This window comes from Vulpes lagopus, chromosome 12 (assembly GCF_018345385.1).
Source record: "Vulpes lagopus strain Blue_001 chromosome 12, ASM1834538v1, whole genome shotgun sequence".
NCBI lineage: Eukaryota > Metazoa > Chordata > Mammalia > Carnivora > Canidae > Vulpes > Vulpes lagopus.
The window spans coordinates 60401488-60414861 of record NC_054835.1 but is presented as its reverse complement, the minus strand read 5'-3'; the positions used below and the strand labels follow the sequence as shown (position 1 = coordinate 60414861).

The following is a 13374-nucleotide window of genomic DNA, read 5'->3' as shown; positions in this document are numbered from 1 at the left end:
CTCTCTCTCTCTCTCTCTCTCTCTCTCTCTCTGTGACTATCATAAATAAATAAAAATTAAAAAAAAAAAAAAGAGACATTCAAGGGATCCCTGGGTGGCTGAGCGGTTTGGCGCCTGCCTTCAGCCCAAGGTGTAATCCTGGAGTCCCGGGATCGAGTCCCATGTCAGGCTCCCTGCATGGAGCCTGTCTCTGCCTCTCTCTGTGTCTCTTTCTCTCTCTCTCATAAATAAAAATTTAAAAGTCTTTTAAAAAAGAGACATTCAAAATAATTTCTTGAAAAGATTATCAGATGACTGCTCAAAGCAGATTGTAAAGTCACGTGTTGTGGGTTTTAGAGCAATGGTGTGCAGTTCCGAGCCACACCAGGACACGTCCCGTACAGGAGCCGCCGCCGCAGAGGCCTCGCGTGCGCTTCCAGTGTGGCTGGCGTGAATGAGGAGCTGAACTGTAAAGTTGTACGTGGTTATAATTAATGTAACTTGACGTTTAGCTAGCCACAGGTGGCTACTGGCTACCAGGGCAGGCAATGCAACCCTCAGAAATAAAAAGGTCGCAGGAGAACAAAAGGTTAGGAGGCAGGTCGGTGTTATTTCACTGTTGCATGGTCGGTCGAACGCTGTACGATTTCAAAGTGAACTGTAATTCCCAGCTCAGCAGTAAGTATAAATGCATATATCACATATGAGGCCCGGTAATAGCTACATATTAAAAATACAGTAGAGGAGATGAATGGAATTATGAATAGTCCAATAGCGAGCAAGAAAGAATAGACGCAACAAATACAGAGCAAGGGAGTGGCTTTAAACCCAACTGGGGGGATCCCTGGGTGGCGCAGCGGTTTGGCGCCTGCCTTTGGCCCAGCGCGCCATCCTGGAGACCTGGGATCGAATCCCACGTCAGACTCCCGGTGCATGGAGCCTGCTTCTCCCTATGCCTGTGTCTCTGCCTCTCTCTCTCTCTCTCTCTCTCTCTCTCTCTGTGACTATCATAAATATAAAAAAATAATAAATAAATAAATAAAAAATAAAATGGTTTAAAAAAATAAATAAACTCAACTGGGTCAATCACATTAAATGTAAATGCCTGGACCACTGCAATTAGAGCCAGAAACTTTGAATAATGACTTTACAAAACACGCTTTCGATCTAAAGACCAAGACAAACCAAAGATACGAGGATGGAACAAGAAGCATCACCCAGACACACATCCTGTGATCGCCGGTGACACCGACATGAGACGAGGCCACACCCTGTCGGGACCGTTAAGGGACAGGGTCAGCTCAGCAGGAACGTGCAAGAATCCCAAGCGCGTGTCAGAACCGAACTCCCAGGGCGCCCGCAGGCTCGGTCAGTGGAGTGTGCGGCTCTGGATGTTGGGGTTGTGGGCTTGGATCCCTACACTGGGTGTGGAGATGACTTAGATGAAATCTTTAAAAACAAACAAACAAAAAAACAGAAACAACTTCCAAGTGTTCAAAGCAAAACTTGACAGAACCGAAATGAGGGAAGAACCCACAGATGCAGCTCAAGATGTTAACACTATGTAGTTACTCGAGGGGGCCAGCGGAGAAGTCCAGACGGAAAGGACAGCAAAGGAGGCCTGGCCCGTCCCAAGTTACCATCGGGCAGGCTCTGCTGGAGGAGGCGCCGTCAGAAGTGTGTGTGTGCGGCGTGCCAGGTGCTGAAAGGACTCGTGGATCCTGACTCAGGCCGTCCTTACGCCCCACGTGCACCTGACAGATGCTCCGCGGCCGGCACATCACCCTGGGCCGCGGGGGACAGGGAGGCCGCTCGCCCCGGATCCCCTGGGCCACGGGGGGCACAGCCTGGCGGGCCCTCCACCACCTCCCTGGAGAGCCGAGGGGCAGGCCGCCGCTACGGGCCGCTCACGGCGACAAGGGGTGCTTGGTACGTTGCAATCGTGAATTGCCGTAGTTCCTACAAAACAGAAATTCAGGGCACCGTCCAGCTCTGCGGTGGTCTCATTTAACAAACGCGTGCACCCTGCGCTTGGAAGCCTGTGCCCTAAGGATACACCCCACGCCTCAGCATTCCTCCCCGAACTGCAACGCCGTCCCCGGGAGAGCGCCACACCCAGCAGAGGCCACTTCCCGCAGAGACCCCGTGGCCAGCTCTCGCCCAAATGGCCTCGTCCTCCCACTGCTCCCGAGCGGCGTCACCCACCAATCCAGTCGCCTCCTGACGTCGTACACACACGGGGCACCTGAACAACTCGAAGGCCAGGGCACAGCTCCCAGCACAGCCAGTACTGGGTACTACCTGACTCCCTGCAAACCGTACTACGAGGCCACCGTCGCTCGGAAGCCTACCAATAGCAGTTGATTAACAACATGTTGTACGTTAAATGTTTTGTGTACTGTATCCTCACCAAAGAAAATAAGCAAGACTAAGAAGCTGGTGAAATCATAAGAGAACACAAGGTGGTGGGACGCTTGGGTGGCTCAGCAGTGGAGCCTCTGCCTTTGGCTCAGGGCGTGACCCCAGGGTTCCGGGATCGAGTTCCGTGTCGGGCTCCCCGCAGGGAACCGGCTTCTCCCTCGGCCTGTGTCTCTGCCTCTCTGTGTGTGTCTCTCAAGTATAAGTAAAAATAAAATCTAAAACACAAAAAAGCAAAAAACATTGCTACTCCATTGTATGGGGAAAATCCACCTGTAAGTGGACCTACTTGCAAACTCATGAGGTGCAGGGCTCCTGGCCCCAGGATGTTGTAACCTGTGTGTAACAGTTGTTGGACGTTTAGTAACTGATGGGCTGGTGATGTTTCTTGCTGCCTTCCTCTCGTGGTTACTTAGTTTCTGTGATGTTAGGTCCTATCTCCTCAGCTGCAGAGACTTCCATTTATACTTTTCTTTTTTAAAAAAGATTTTATTTGGGGATCCCTGGGTGGCTCAGCGGTTTAGCGCGTGCGCGCGCGCTCTCTCTCTCTCTCATGAGTAAATAAAATATTTTATTTTTATTATTTTTTAAAAATAAAATCTTTTAAAAAAACTTTTATTTTTTTTATTTATTCATGAGAGACACACACAGAGAGAGGCAGAGACACAGGCAGAGGGAGAAGCAGGCTCCCTGCCGGGAGCCCCATGCGGGACTCAATCCCAGGACCACGGATCACGCCCTGGGTCGAAGGCAGGCGCTAAACTGCTGAGCCCCCCAGGGATCCCCTATGCTGTAAATTTAAAGAGTATTATCATGGATGTAAGTACTATATTCAATAAAGGACAAATTTCACATTTTCTGGTTTTCTTCTTTGAGAAACACCAGTACTACATGGTAAAAAATCATCACCATGAGCTCTCTGCTACCCAGCCTCCTGAGGATGAACTGTTGTGGTTGATTAAACACCCTGGGCTTAGGGGCAGGTGTGTTTGTCCATCAGCATCTGCACAGCACCCAGCAGGCAGTAGGTATTTCATACATTTGTCACATTGCTGCACTGAATTGAGGTCTACTTGATAAAGAAATCCTAATTTATATGATTATGGAGCTTCAAATAGTTGTGATACAATCACAACATCACAACCACCTGACCTTAAAAGCTTACTGACGCACCTCCTCTTGTGGACCGTTCAGGAGTCTGGCGGTCTCTTGGTGCCCATAAGCGTAATAACCAATATCATTTTTTCACGGTCATGATATATATGGAGAAGTACTTGTCAACATAGAGCTCACCCCAAGTGTTGGAGTAGCTATATTGGTATAGATTCTTAAACAAAAGCAACAGATACTTGAATATTGATTTGCTAAACTTCTGCCCTGTTGGATCTGTAGAGTAAGCATCATCCCGATCAAAACCTCAGCTACGGATCCCTGGGTGGTGCAGGTTTAGCGCCTGCCTTTGGCCCAGGGCGCGATCCTGGAGACCCGGGATCGAATCCCACGTTGGGCTCCCGGTGCACGGAGCCTGCTTCTCCCTCTGCCTGTGTCTCTGCCTCTCTCTCTTTCTGTGTGTGACTATCATAAATAAATAAAAATTTAAAAAAAACACCTCAGCTGTTTTTTTTTTTTGTAGAAATTGACAATCCAATTTTCTTCTTCTTTTTTTTCTTTTTAAGATTATATTTATTTATTCATGAGAGACACAGAGAGAGATAGGCAGAGACCCAGGCAGAGGGAGAAGCAGGCTCCATGCAGGGAGCCCGACGTGGGACTCGATCCTGGGATCCTGGGATCACGCCCTGAGCCGAAGGCAGACGCTCCACCACCGAGCCACCCAGGCGTCCCAATCTTATGCATTTCCATATGATTATGAAAATTGGGGGCACCTGGGTGGCTCGGTGGTGGAGCGTCTGCCTTCGGCTCAGGGCGTGACCGCAAGGTCCTGGGATCGAGTCCTGCATCAGGCTCCCCACATGGAGCCTGCGTCTCCCTCTGCCTGTGTCTCTGCCTCTCTCTCTCTCTCTGTGTCTCTCATGAATAAATAAATAAAATATTTAAAAATAAATGCTAAATTTTATAAAATAGGCAAGAGGCTTGAGCAGCGACTTCATGAGTATGAATGGCCAGTAAGTGTGTTAAAAGTGTGCAGCATCATTAGTCATCAGGGAAATGCAAATTGAAACCACAGACATGGGCAGGACGGCTAACGTTACTAAGTCCACCGTCCACAGGTGCAGATGACGATGTGCAGCAACTGCAGCTCTCACACGGGGTCGGCGGGACGCAGCACGGGGCGACCACGGTGGGAAGCAGTTTGGCAGCTTCCTTGTGACGCTACACAACCCAGCCGTCCGGCTCCCAGGTACTTCCCCACGAGAAAGCAAAGCCCGTGCCTACAGGATGGCTGCGACGGGAGTCTTCAGGGCAGCTTTATGCAAAATAATCAAAACTGAAGCAGCCCGGGGCACCTGGGTGGCTCATCGGTCAAGTGTCCAGCCGCTGATGTCAGCTCAGGTCGTGATCTCAGGGTCGTGGGGTCGAGCCCCGCATGGGGCTCCGCACTCGGCGGGGAGTCAGCTTGGGCCTCTCTCCTTCTCCCTTCCCTCCACTCGCTCTCTCTCAAATAAGTAAATAAATCTTTAAAAACAAACAAAAAGCCTGAAACAGCCCCAGTGTCTTCGACAAGTAAGTAAACCAACCACGGCGCATCCACGCGACGGAGTGGCCAGTGAGGCAGGGCTGCCCCCCGAGGCCCGGCCGCAGTCACCGGTGCCGCCTCTCACGCGTGCCTCCGGGCTGCGTCCCGAGCGGACTGCGGGAAGTGTTCTGAGTTTCCACAGAAAGGTAATTAGGAGCCAGCAAGGTGCAAGGTGTACAGGCCTCTGACCGGGCAGTCGCCGAGCTAGAACGCGCCGGCGCACAGCTGTCCGTCCCTGCCCTGCGGGCGAACAGAGGATCCACGGACACGTCCACGGCCACCCGCATTGGCCGGTGGCATATCTCCTGGGGAAGAAGTGGACGGTGGGTGCTCAGCTGTGGACAAGGCCGACCGGCCGCCTGGTCACCAACAGAGTCCACGGCCATATTCACCAACTGCTACCAGGAGCTACTCCCATTTCTTAGGATTCTGTCCTTTTCCATTTAAAAATTAATGTCTTACTTTGCCATTTCAATTTAAAATTACATTTTGATTAAGGTTGGAACACATAATTAGATCACTTAGAAGGTAAAAATTGGTAAGTTTTAAATCCCATCCGAGTTTAGGAGAGAGCTTTATAGATGAATAACACATCCATCTCTAACTGAACTTCATCCTAAACAAATGAGAGCTTTAGAGATGAATCTGATGATACCAACTTTTAAAAGAAAATCATTAAATTATTGATATTAAGTGGACCTGAAAGTGTGTGTTTCTAAGGCCTCCTTCACCCAAGTCTCTTCTCCGCAGACGACCCCCAGGAGCTCCTGAGATGGGGGAAGGCGTGTTCCCACCCCGCGTACTCCAGGGGCAGGCTCGACGGGTGTGCCGGGGTGCGCGTCCTGCACACGTCGTGGAGCTACGTGCGTTTACCTGCCTGGTTAAGGCAGTGCCCCCCGGAGGTGACCAGGGGCGGGCGGGCCCTACACGAGTGGCCCCACACACCCCCCAACCACATGTACGAGCTTGACAAGAGCACTAGAGATGGCCTGGTCGGGGTGGGAGTGAAGGCACGCAGCACGTGGCCCTCGCGGTGCCCAGCAACCCTCGGCCGGCCGGCCACAGACCCCCTAGCACGAAGGTCCAGGGCCCCTCCGCCCCGGGCCACCTTTCTGAATCTCTGAGCCGACGCTGGTGTCCTCCAAGGTGCAAAACACAGACTGTGGGACAGACGGGAGTGAAAGCACAGCTGCGGGCGCCCTGGGCTCAGGTGTGGCCCCGGGTCCTGGGATCGAGTCCTGCCTCGGCTCTGTTCCTCCCTCTGCCTCTGCCTCTGCTTGTGCGCTCTCGCTCTCTCTGTCAAACAAATAAGTAAAATCTTTTAAAAAATTAAACAGCGAACCGGCGCTGGTTTCCCAGCAGAGGGACCTGCCGGCTCCCGGGAGGGGAAGCGGGGGTCTGAGCGCACACGCCTCCTGCCCGGAGCCGCAGCAGCCGCCTGCCCTCCGCGCCCCCCCAGGGGCCAGCCCCCCGACACCGCCCTCGCCTGGGGCGCAGTTGGGGATGACCTTACCATACTGATTCCCACGGTGGCCCGTGCGGAGACTGTCCTCAGCCTGCGGCCTGGCTGCGTGGGCGCGTGCGCGGCAGCCGGTGCTCGTTGGGGAGCCCAGCGCGGGGCCGCCCCCGGGCCCTGAGCCCAAGGCAGAGCTGCGGCGACCGTCCGGTGCCCCCCGCGCCTGGCCAACAGGCACCCGGAGGCCTCGGCACCCCAGAGGCCATTTCGCGCTCACGGAGGCCGCGGCGCTGCCTGCAGGAGCCGGAAGCCCGAGGCAGGGCGGCCCTGCCCCCAGGACCGCGGCACAGAGAGAGAAGCCCACGGTTTCCAAAAGCGGGCAAGGAGGAGTTCTGACGCCGGAGAGCGAACGCAGAGTGTGGAGAGACTAGAAGAGTCTCCAAGGCTCTGGGCTGCGCGGGCTCCCGCCAACCCCCAGGGGACACTGTCAGACCCAGTGGCAGGGCAGGCCTGTGCCCGAGATGCCACGGCCCGGGGACGCCAGCAGCACTCCCCGGGGGAGGAAGCGGAGCTCCCCGGAGAACCTCGGGGGTCCCCGGACCCGCCAAGCTGTTCTCCGGGGGCCACGCCGATCCGTGTTCCCAGCAGCCGTGCAGGAGGGCTCCTGTCGCCCCACTTTCCACCACGGGGTGCGGCAGCCGCATTAGGGGGTGCACTGTGGTCCCCAGGCCCGGGACGCCCGGCATCGTGTCCTGGGCCGACCGGCCACGATCAGAGCAAGGGACTCTTGGCCCCTGGTGGTGCTTTCAGGACCAGAGTGATGGGCGTGTGTATGTGCCGACGGGGCCTCAGTGGGGAGGGGACTCGCACCCAGGACGGGGGAGGTGAGCCTGTGTGTGGGGTCACATGGGGGGCTGGACCCCAGGCTGAGGAGAGCTGGCGACCTCAGGGGTAGGTCCTCTGCTCAGCTGGGACGTCCACGCAGGGCCAACCCCGGGAGGCTGGCGAACACGGCCCTGCCCAGGGGCCTGCGTGACGGAGGTGCCTCCTGGCGTCTGCAGCACATCCCCGTAGCTGCGCTGCCCAGCTGCCCAGGTGCTCACCGGGCTAGAGGCTGCCCAGGGGGCCCTGTCCTGCAGCCGCACACACAGGAGCATGTCGGGAGGGGACAGGCTGTGAAGGTGTGGGGTACTGACCAGCAGAGTGCAGCATCCCCCCAGCATCATGCGTCCCAACTGAGCTAAGGCCCCACCGTGTGGATGCGGGTCAGGCCGGAGCACGCCCGCGTGGGAACATATTCTGCACAAGTGGCCCCCACCGTCCCAGCCAATGCTTCTCCCCCTTAGTGTTTCAGAACGCCCGTGCTTGGGGACACACCCGTAGCAGCACTGCCAGCGAGCCCTCGGCGGAGGAAGGCCAGCCTCTGACGCCAGACAGCGCACACCAATCTTAGCATATCTGAAGCATCTTGTCCCAAATCTGGAAGTGTCAGAAGAAATAACTCTCGGACTGGTAGCGACTCAGCCAAAGGGCCTAAAGAAACGTGTGTCCCAGTGACACAACTCCACACGCACAGCACAGTCCCGTCTGGGGGCGCAGTTTCTCCATCACACCGTCACAGATCCCAACGCCGCGAGGAGCAATTTCAAAATGCTTTTGAGCTGCCCTGTTAGCCTTAAGTTCAGACTAACTTTGGACACTTTAGAATTACTGATCATAGGAAGTCCAGACACGACCGGAAGGAAATGTGTTACAGAAAGGAGAAGCTGAAACAAAAAGTCTCGTAGACAATTCAAAAAAAATCAAAAGCGTATCACAGTGGAAACCAAAAACACTAATGGTCAAAATCATGAATAGCTAAGAAAATATGGATAATGGAAATGACACAGAAATGGAAAGTATTCTGAGACCCAGGACACCCCTAAACAGGAAGCAAAAAAGCAGAAGGAAAGAGAAGCAGAAGGAAGATGGTAACGGACGGGAAGCCAGGATGCCGCCCGCCAGCAGGGTGCCCCGGGGGCCCAGAGCCCCCGACTTTGAGATCTGTGGGCTTCGTGGAGTCCTCTGATCCTCCGTTACACCTGTTACCATGAGTGAGAATTCCCCCAATCACATATAAGGAAAAATCCACATTTTGGGTCATGATCCCATTTACAGAGATCAAGGTAACGTACAATCGGCAAGAGATGCTTCTCAAAACATTTCGAGTTTTTTTTTTTCAGTTGTCCTGCATCTATTTAAAAGATTTTACGTAATCTCTGCACCTAATGTGGGTCCCGAATTTATAACCCCAAGACAAAGAGCTGCATGCTTCGGTGACTGAGCCTGCCGGATGCCCCCGAAAGAAGTCCTTTTAACAGGAAGACAGCTACATCGCCTTGACGGGCTTGCTCCGAGGCCGCAGGTCGCCTGTATTGTTTGCTTATAATTAGTTTCAACACAGACGCGTCCTCAGAACCGCCACAGGCACGAGACTCCACAGGCCCGCAAACACGGAACGCACGAAGTCCGATTCGTGAAGAGGCAGGAGTCACAGCGGGAAGTGGCTTCCCTCCCTTCCTGGTCCGACCTGGAACCCTGGCCAGCCCGACACCGAGGCCGCTGCACAGCCCAGGCCAGTCCCTGCGCCCAGGCGCCTGGAGCTCCTGGGGACCGTCGGGGACCGTCAGCTCCCGCAGGCGCCCTGGCCGCGGGACAGCAGTGCTGGCGGCCCGGCGCACCGCCAAGAGGCAGGCAGAGCTGACGATCTTTTCTTAAACTACTAACAGTCTTTAAAAAAGCAAAATTTGATCGACCCTGTGTTCTATCTGCTCCATGAAAACGGCACGTCACCAAATCTTTGTCAGGAAGCGAGATCATCAAAACACGTAGAAGAAAATAAGTAAGGGGTGCGGCAGGCAGGGAGTCGGGGAGAGGTTTCACTGCGCGAAGGCGGCCGCGCTCAGCAGCCGGGCGACGTGGGCTTGTCGGCACTTCTCTTCCCCGCCAACCGCACCTCCATGCCTAATTGTCAATTTTTCATAGAAAAGTGCTGTGACGGGCACAGGCTGTGACCTCACTGTCCTGCGCTGGTGTAGGTCCTCCCTGACCCTGACCCGCAGGTGGGTGAGCTCCCTGACCCTGACCCGCAGGCGGGTGACCTCCCTGACCTGCAGGTGGGTGAGCTCCCTGACCCTGACCCGCAGGCGGGTGACCTCCCTGACCCTGACCTGCAGGTGGGTGACCTCCCTGACCCTGACCTGCAGGCGGGTGACCTCCCTGACCCTGACCTGCAGGCGGGTGACCTCCCTGACCCTGACCTGCAGGTGGATGACCTCCCTGACCCTGACCCACAGGCAGGTGACCGCCTCTCCCCCACCCTGACCCTGACCTGCAGGCGGGTGACCTTCCTGACCCTGACCCAGGGGCGGGTGACCTCCCTGAGCCTGACCCACAGGCAGGTGACCGCCCCGCCCCCGTGACCCGCGGGCCGGTGACCTCCCTGACAACGACCCCGACCCGCGGGCGGGTGACACCCCCACCCTGACCGCCGCCGGGCATGCCCCGAGGGGTCGGTGGGGCGGTAACGGTGGGGGCGCAGAGTCTACGCTGCCCTGGTGGCGAAGTCACCAGACGAGTCCCCACGGCCCCCCGCCCCGCGATCCCACCGCCCCGCGATCCCACCGCCCCCGGCTCCCCGGGAACGCGCCCCGCCTCGCCAAGTGCGCACGCGCCGACGTAGGGGCGCCGGCGAGGGGCGGGGCGGCAGCGCGAGGGCGCCCGAGGCGGGCGGAGTGAGAGCACGTGACCCGCCGCCCACGTGACTGCCGAGGCCGGGTCCGCCGACGGGCGGGGGCGGGGCAGGGGGCTCGGACGGGCGCGGGCGGAACAAAAGGGCTCCTGCGTGCGGCGGACCGGGCTGCGCGGGCCGTGCTCCTCCCCGGGGACGGGGCGACGTGCGGCGGCCCCGCGGCCTGTGCCCTCCCTCCCGGACGGCCGCGCTGCCCGAGGGACGGCGCCCGACGCGGCCTCGCCGGTCTGCTGCGGGGAACGGACCAGGAGGGCGCCCCGGGACCCCCGCGACCCCGCAGCCGGCCCTGCGGGTTCCCGTCGGCCCCTCGGTCATCTGAGAGGAGCTCGGGCAGCGTGGCGGGGAAGTCCCGCACCCTCCCTGCCCCCCCGCAGGTCCCGCACCCTCCGTGTCCCTCCAGCCCCTTCCCTGTCTCCCCCCCGCCGTCCAGCCCCCTCCGTGTCCCGGACAGTTGGGTCCCGGTCGTCACCCCTCGCTGCGTGGCCCGAGGCGGCCTGACACGCGGCTGTAGGGACCGTGTCGCCGGGCGGAGCCCTTTTGGCTCTTTCAGGAGCGGGAATCTCGTGCCCCTCCGGCCCCCCGCGGGCTCCGTCCCAGTCCCCGCGCCTGCGGGTCCCCGCGGCCACCTCTCCGTCTCCACCCGCACGTCTCGGCTCGGCCCGTGGGCGGCATCCAGGGCGCCGTCCCTGCCCGCGGCCGCCCCTCTCAGGCTCTGGGCCCGGCGCCGCCCCCAGGCCTCTCCCTGCCCTGCTCCTGGCGGCCCCGGTCCGGCCGCCCTCGGTGCCCCCAGATCCTCACGGGCCGGCGGCAGGGGCCGGAGGGCGGCGAGCCGGGTGCAGCCCGGGGAGGTGCCCGCGGGGAGGTGAGCGAGGGGGGGACGGGCCGGCCTCCTCGCCTCCGGCCCCGGCCCCGGCTGCCCGGTGCCTCGGCCCTCGGCGGGTCCCTGCACCCTGGGCTCCGCGCCGCCCTGCGCCCACCGCTTCCTCCCGATGCGCCTCTTGCCTGAGACGAGACCGCCAGCCTCGCGGGAAGGGCCCTACGTGCTTTTTACTTGAGGAGGTTCAACATGAAAGATATTTTTGCTCAAAGGATTTTTATTGAGAATGTTCTTGGGGGAATAGCTCATACCTCTTTGAAAGGGCAGGGCTTGGGGGGCCCCCCCGGGGGGCTCAGCGGTTGGGCCTTCGGCCCAGGGCGTGATCCCGGGGTCCTGGGATCGAGGCCGCACGCGCTCCCCGCAGGGAGGGAGCTGCTCCTCCCTCTGCCTGGGTCTCGGCCTCTCTTTGTCTCTCTCAGGAATAAATAAAATCTTTTTTTTAAAAAGGGCAGGGCTCTATGGTTTGTTTTTTATTTTTTTTGATTATAAACAGCAGCAAGGTGTCAAAATGCTTAAAAGCGGTTTTATGTCGGAGAAAGCGCTTTACTGGGCACAGAAAAGAAGCAAACCGAGAGGAGTAGTAGAATCGACAGAAAACTCCACTCCGCGGGTGACCTAGAGCTCGTCCCGGTGACCAGGACTCGCATGGTTTCTGCCGGGGGCCGCGGGCGCTCTGCGCCAGGAAGGTGGTTCCTGACGTCTCGGGGTTTGTGTGTAACAGCCCGAGAGGACACGGTTCCGAGTTTCTTTCCTCAAGAGGCTGAAGCAGGGAAAGCAGAAGTCCAGTTAATTTACGAGCGGCGCTGGCCGTGCCCTCTGCCGGCCCCTGGGGGCTGCCATGGCCTTCCCGGTGGCCTCGAGGGGCTGGGACCAAGGACCTGCCCCAGGCGGGCGGCAGCAGCAGAGTGGCGCAGCGGGAGCGTGCTGGGCCCATAACCCAGAGGTCGATGGATCGAAACCATCCTCTGCTACCTGCTCTTCTTTTCCTGGTGGTACCGCAGGCCCTCCTGTCGCTCCCGGGCCCCTTCCACTGCCCCATCGGGGTGTGTGGCATCCATGGCAGCAGCCGGTCCCATGGTGTAATGGTCAGCACTCTGGACTCTGAATCCAGCGATCCGAGTTCAAGTCTCGGTGGGACCTGTACAATTGGTCTCCCTCCCCTGGCTTGTCTTTTGATCCCCACTTTGGTTTCCCTTCTTCCAGGTGCACTCAGGCCAAGGGTGACGCCGCAGTGGCCCTGGTGTCTTATGGTTCTGTGGTGTAATGGTCAGCACTCTGGACTCTGAATCCAGCGATCCGAGTTCAAGTCTCGGTAGAACCTGCCTCACCTGTGGCCCTTTTGTGCAACCCCCCCCCCCCCCAGTCCCCAGTCGTGTGCGATGCCACCGTCACCAGGACGGTCCATACCTTCCCAGATCGTCACCAGGACGGTCCGTACCTTCCCAGATCGGGTTCCCCTCTTTCGGGCTCCTGTGGAGAGCCTGACTGCAGCCCCTTTTTTCCCCAGTGGCTCCTCCGTGGCCACCTATCCCCCACCTATTCCTTGTGTGTCTAGGCAGCCAGGCCCCCTCGCGCTGCGCTCGGCTGCCTGCGTCTTAGAGAACATGGTCTGGTGCGGGGGCTGACTCTGAGACCTCCGGTTCTCCCAACCTGCCTTTGAGGTGCCCGGACTCCCCGCTCCCACCCCAGGCACCCATCCCCAGGGGCCCTCCAGGCAAGGACCGTGGAGCTGGGTCGTACGGGCGGCTCCCAGAGCTCCTGCTGCTTCCCCAGAGCGAGCACCTCAGGGCCCTCCTTATCTCTGTCTTTTTAACACCCACGTCCTCTCTAGCTCCGCTTTAAAAAGGGGAGACCAAGGGGCGCGTCATGTCGCAGCCAGAACCGCTGCCTTCCTTGGCTAGAGCGGATTGAAGGGTCAGTAAGGGGCGGGGAGCCTAAGTCTGTGTCTGCCTCCCGAGACCTGGGCAGAACCGCCCTCAGCGTCGAGGAGCTGCTCCCCGCTTCCCGGGTGCATTCCAGCTCGGCTGCCCCAGAGTGATTTCAGGCCTGGGCCTCGGCCGCCTCCTTCCCGTCCTCCCCTGGTCTGTTTGGGGCCCAGGTGGGGGCCCCGAGGAGACTCACCCCCCGCCCCCCTAGCCCGAGGACTCCCCGTGATA

The 13374-nt window shown here is 58.4% G+C and overlaps 3 non-coding genes across 3 annotated transcripts; all 3 read left to right on the top strand.

Moving 5' to 3' along the window:
• Nucleotides 1-12117: 12117 nt before the first annotated feature.
• TRNAM-CAU lies at nucleotides 12118-12189 on the top strand. The gene has a single exon. It is a non-coding gene; the product is annotated as a tRNA-Met (tRNA).
• Nucleotides 12190-12286: 97 nt separating this feature from the next.
• On the top strand, nucleotides 12287-12358 carry TRNAQ-CUG. Its single transcript has one exon. It is a non-coding gene; the product is annotated as a tRNA-Gln (tRNA).
• A 109-nt stretch (nucleotides 12359-12467) lies between these two features.
• Nucleotides 12468-12539, top strand: TRNAQ-CUG. The gene has a single exon. It is a non-coding gene; the product is annotated as a tRNA-Gln (tRNA).
• The last annotated feature ends 835 nt before the right edge of the window (nucleotides 12540-13374 follow it).